Below are 6,196 nucleotides of genomic sequence, written 5' to 3'. Positions count from 1 at the left end.
TCTTTTGTGAGTTATTTATTTCCTGGGAATCTAAGGCAAAGATGAAGATTGAGACTATTGGGGATTTCATTAATATGACAGAATGGATGCACTGTGATCTCAGTGAGCTTATTTTTGACATGCTGCTAAGAGATGTGAAGGCATGTTTGTCAGGTCACTCTTCTTAATAGAGGAAATGCACACATTTTCTTTGAAATGTCAAGCATATTGAAGTATAGTATAAGTTGAGAGTTGGATGGTGGAAACTAAAACAGATAAAATACAAGTGATCCTAGCAGACTGGAAAAAGTGACGGATAGAAAAGATTATACAGGCCCTCTACAACGCAAAGATGTGTGCACCCTACTTGTTACTGAGCTTTCAATTTTTTAATGTGCTCTTATCACAAGCTGCACTTAGTGCTTATATTGGAGCAATGGCTGTGTTTTCTGACTTGGCTCCTGCTAACATCATCCATATCTTTCTCTCTCATTTCACAATGAGTCACTTACAATGCAACCCACATGAGGCTCTCTCTTATATCAAATTTAAACTGAGGTTAGCGTATAATCTATCTACTCATTTGTGAAGTGCTGTTATGTCCCTGACAGGCATTGACCTATGAGTGACATTGATGGATGATTGAATCTAAATGAAGCTTAAGATGTTGGTTTTGACCTATAATGCCTTGTTTTGTTCTATTAGAATGAATGCTTCTGGGTCCTTTGGAGCCTAGAATTTTTTTCAAGGAAGGAAGATTTGGTGGAAATGGTGCTCCCCCCCCATTTTTATTAGGGCTAGCAAGTAGTTCAGATGGCTTTTGCAGCCTAACCTGAAAGTCTACATTCAAGACGCCTAACGCAGCTTCTGCATCCTATTGACAGTGACTGTTCAGAGAGGTCTACTGAACCCAAGGTTTCACAGAAGGTTTCTGTAGACATAGAAAGTGTGGATCTATTTGTAGAATAACTAGAAGGGAAAAAGGCAGACAAAACTTGGCATGAGCAGGAAGCCCTGAGTCAGATATGAAATACTGCTATGGTCACAGGTCTTTTTAGAATAACAGAACATAGACTCCTGCTATCAATCAGCTTTAGATTCATGCTGGTGACTGGATGGTCATAGATAATAAAAGATTAACATTTATGATCTGATAAAAGGCAATGGCCGACTGTGGAAAAAATAGCCACACTATGGCTTGCTGATGAGAAGGATGGCTTTGTATTCAGCTAGGTCCGGCTATGTACTTCATACAGCACAGACAGAGAACGAGCTGAGGTAAAAGATGCTGCTGTAGAGTTTGCACCTGCCCTGTGCTATGGGAGATTTCAGGCCCCTGAGTAGAACCTGAAGGCATTGGGCTGAATTCAGCTGAAGCTGCCCACCCCAGAGTAGCATGTAACTGCGCAGGTTACAGAAAGAGATGTAACTCAGTGTGAGGTTGTGAGGAGAGGATTTGAAAAACAATCCAGAAAAGCAAAACAAACAAAGAAAAAGCAGAGAGTTCTCCAAACCTGTATCTGCAATAATTCCTATGGGCAAAGGCACAGGTGTGTGAGATGACTCTGGAAAAGCAATTGGAAATTCCCTGCGGCCCCTATATAAATCCCTTTCATTCAGAGGTCAGCAGTTAGTGTTTGCAGCTAAGGAGCGTCTTCCACTGGCTACTCAGTGTGCTTCTGTTTATGTGACAGTTTTTATCCTGATGCTGAGAGAGCACACCTGTCAGATGAAGTGTAAGCCACATTTACCTGTAAGTGCCCCACACTAGCTTGTGATGCCTAATCTCTTTTATTGATCCTACTAGCTGGTTTCTGGAGCCATTGATTTTCCTTGCTGTCAGTTTGTGGCCTTGACTCTTTAATGTTTATTTAGACTGGTCTTCATAAATTGCTTCTGGTGCTGAGGGCGAGGAAGGCGGCAGGAGGTCAGGGGTGCATGTATACCTGTCCATATATATAAATCACAGCTTTTGTTCTTCACTGTTGTTTGTGAACACTGTTTGCTGGGTGAATAAAAAGGAAGTATTCTACTAAAACATGGAGAAGCTATTACTAATTCCCCTGTGCCTGCAATTTTATTGCAGTCTAGGTTTTCAATTTTCTGTATCTATCTTAATGGTACCTCTTGTTATCTACTCAAACATGTAATGTTTCTTTTTGTTAAAGAGAGAGAGAGAGAGAGAAAGGAAGGAAGAGGCAAAGGAATTGTTTGTTTGCCAGCACAGAACTGTACTTTTTAAAGCAGGAAGGGGTGTATGTGTTTTGTTGGTGATTTTTTCTGGGCTTTTTGTTTATCCTTGCCTCTTTTTAACATTTGTTATAAATTTCAGTCTTTGTGGAGAACAGTGGGACTTAGTAGCGGGGGACTTAAAGGCATTTGTACAAATGAATGAACAACATCTCTCTTTCTGGCAGCATCAAATATGTATACATTTAAAGAAGGAGCATAGCTTCCATTGGTCAGAAATGGCAGTGCTCTTCCAATAGTGGGACAAGAGTGTCCTCTGGTAACTTCACCAACAGAGCTGGCAAAATGGGAAATGGTTAAAGGAAGGCATCTGTACTGGATATAAATAATTCAAGGGCACATCCTGAAAATTCCAAGGGAAAAGCCCTACAGTTCATTATAGCAGTGAGTTGCTAGAATGCTATCGCCTTAAATCAATGGAAAATGTTTTGCAACAGCTACGATTCTTTTTTTTTTTCCCACTGCAGCAGTAAACATCATAGTCTGTACAAGGTGACAAGTGGTTCTCCTGAGGCTAGGAGGACAGTAATCAATAGAGGTGCAGTCTGGGCCACTGTTCTGTCTGTTGATGCAGAAACATTGTGCACAGATATGATGCCCAGAATAAATCAAAAGAAGAAAAAGAAGCTGCTCCAAGACAAGTAAAGGAATACCTTACAGGAAATACCTTATTGACTCGAATATCTGATTCCACTTTTTCCATTTGATCTCTGTTGGCTTGTGTGGTCACTCACTAACCTAAACATCAGCAAGTTCCGTTCATTTTAAAAGGGAGACTTATCAACACCGGCAGGATAAATATTTGGCCTAATATTCCCCTTCCATCTGTCCCTCCTCCTGCAAAGGTCAGTATAACTGCTTATACATTTTTTGCAAAACCCATTGAACATATCTTGCAAATGGCCAGCACTCAGAAGAAATTCTCAGACTCAACTCTTGTGTTCAGGCTATAATTTGAGGATTTCTGAGGATTAATGGCCAGGATCATATCTCTGAAAAGTCTTTAAGTACCTTGAAACTGTCCTTTGACTGGGACTAATATACTCTTGGCTTCTGTGCATGGCTAAAGCAACTAAGGTAGGAAATTGAACTATTGTTTACACACCTTCATATGGTAAAGCTTTGCTTTTCAGAATCCATATTTTGTAGGAAGATGATGCTCTGATTCTAGGCAATATAAAGTGCTAGAGGAAGGAAAATGATTTCAGCAGTGTGCCTATGTGTTTCCTGTAGAGAAAAGGAGTATAACTTTAAAATCAGCACCACAGCAAGACAGCAAACTATATTAAGATACCTGGGAACAGTCCTAAGAACCTCATGTGGGCCCCCCAAAGAAAGAAGTCAGTAAACTGTAGAGTGGATAGGGAAATAAAGAAAAACATGAATAATTCTCACCATGTAAGATTTGCAGGTTGGCATATTTTACTGTAGTTGCATACTCTAATGAACACTATGAAACAGAAGGAACATCCTGCCCCTCTGATTTAATTGTAACCAATTACTTTTTTATTTAAAACAGTAAAGCTGACCAAACTCTCAATGAATTGACTAGATATTCTAATAATCTTCAATATAACTTGCATAAGGAATAACTAATATAATACAATATAACCAATGTAACTCAGTATAAGGAATTAATTTGGCAACCATTGAAATCACTGGCAAAATTCTCACTTGCTTTATTGGGCCTCTGCTTATAAACAGCTAGAAGCTGGACATGGACAAAAAGCAAATGATTCAAATGATCCAAATGTTACGCAAGAATGAGTAGAGTAAAAATAACTGTTTGCATAGTCTATTTAACCTGCAGACTGGAAGCAGAACAAGAGCACAAGCTTTCTTCTGTAAGTAAGTGGTGCTTAGGTACATTTCCCTTCAGCCCAAGTAAAGCAAGCAAAGTCCCCCACTACAGATTTTTCTGTACTGACACAACATATTTTTATACAGCTGAGTTTAGCAATGCATAATACCTCATTAACATTTAACTGCATGAAAGATGTCTCTGTAAAGTTTTTTTTTAATGTAAAATAGGGAGGAAGGTTGTTAAACTTTATTTTCCTCTGGAAAAGCAAAACAGAAAATGTTTTCCCTTCACATTTTTCCATCTGATGTCAGGAGATTACATTAGAGTTTTCCTTATTTTCCCTCATGACTGACATTCAAATACCAGAAATGACAAATTTTGGAGATGGTAAGGAATAATAATTCATTTACACCTATAAATATCCAAGATATGTTTAGTTAGGAGGAAACAGATGACCTAACAGAAGAATAAATCTTGGCAAGTTTACTTACGTTGGCCAAATGCTGCCAATTAAATTTCAGCCAGCTGGTTGCTTCTAATCCTCTCTTGTTCAGTCTATTTGAATGATTTTTAAAGGTGGTTTTTTTTTTCATGCCACATTCATCCATCACTAGAAACACCACACAAAAAAAAAACATTTTGGGTGAGAACAAATCACAGATGAAATGTCAGGGGGCTCACTAGACTGGGGATGAGGCCAAAAGCACTTAGAAAAATGTGAAACTTCATCACACATCCATAACTCTAAGCTAGCAACCAATAAAAAACATAATTTAAGGTAGGAGCCAACTCACTGCCCTAGCAGTTAACTGGATTCCTGAATATTAGCCAAACGACCCTTGTTTATTCCCACTTTGGGGTGTTTGTTTCCCAGTCAGAGTATCAGAGAGGAGGAAGGTCAAAGAGGAGGTTGTTGCTGCCATGCCAGCCTCAATCCTGTAGGTCATTAGTACAGCACCATTAAGCAGTTTCTTCCCAAACGCTATTCCTGATTTCTCATACAGGCATCACTGCCGAAAGATCTTAACTGAATTACTCAAACAGTCAAATGCTTCTACTTCAGGATGGGTTTTCTGCCTTGTTATCCTTGTTTATTAAGGCCAGAACTGAGGCCCAGCTTCAGATCGGTATGCAGATCAATGCAGTGCAAGAACTGAACAGAATATATAAGTGAAGAGTACCTGCTTTAATTCATGGCTGGGGGTGGAAGAAGGACAAAGAAAGAAACAAAACACATGCAGAAAAAAAACCTGTCTGGGGGATATTGCACATCCAGTTTCTGTAATTACAAGGGAAGTTGATCTGTCACAGTCTCTTTGCATCAACGAGCTGACACATGAGCGATGTATGTGTGGTCTTCTCAGAGGAAGAAATCCACTTTTCCACACAGCTCTGGCTCTGCAAAAAGGCGTAAGGTAACATGATTCAAGACTTATTACTTCTGACAACTTTGGCACTTTAAACACATGTAATTACACATAGAAAGAACTGTTGTATGAGAAACTTTAGCCCCATAAACAAAGCCCTGCTACTTCATAGACTACAAACAGGACAATAGTGAAGGTGCATACCTGGTAAAAATAAGCATCTGGCACTATAATTAATTAACGTGATGCACTAAGCAATAGTAATTACTGTTTTAAAAATAAATTTAGTAAACCACAAGCTTGCCTCACTTGGCATTGTCACAGTCATGCCCCATTATGCTGGACAAATAAGAAGGGAGAGGAAGGATTAACTCTCTTTCCAAAAAAACCCTTCTTTTAAAGGATGGAAAATATAAAATAGGGATGTGAAGAAGATAATAAATAATGGAAGAGTTGAAAAGTTACCTCAGTTTTGTTAGTTACATAGATGTCACCTTCTTAAACTTTGAAAAATTAGAATTGTAAAGGATTGAATAAGAGAGAAATTATTAAGAAGAATTCTGAATTTCTTATTTTAATTCCACTAGTGTATACAATCACAGGAATAATTTTTTTTCGAAGACTTTAACATAAGTTAAAAAAAAATAAATCTAGTACAGAAAATATGTACCACAGGATTCCTGCACATCCTATGTAATCTGCATGAGAGATTAATCATCTCCTCCATGATGCAATTGCTTCACAAATGGCCAAATGTTATGGAGAACACTAATACCTGGTGCTTTCAAAGTGCTCT

The sequence above is a fragment of the Dromaius novaehollandiae genome, chromosome W, assembly GCF_036370855.1.
Source record: "Dromaius novaehollandiae isolate bDroNov1 chromosome W, bDroNov1.hap1, whole genome shotgun sequence".
In the NCBI taxonomy this organism is placed as follows: domain Eukaryota; kingdom Metazoa; phylum Chordata; class Aves; order Casuariiformes; family Dromaiidae; genus Dromaius; species Dromaius novaehollandiae.
Note: the sequence above shows the minus strand (reverse complement) of the source record.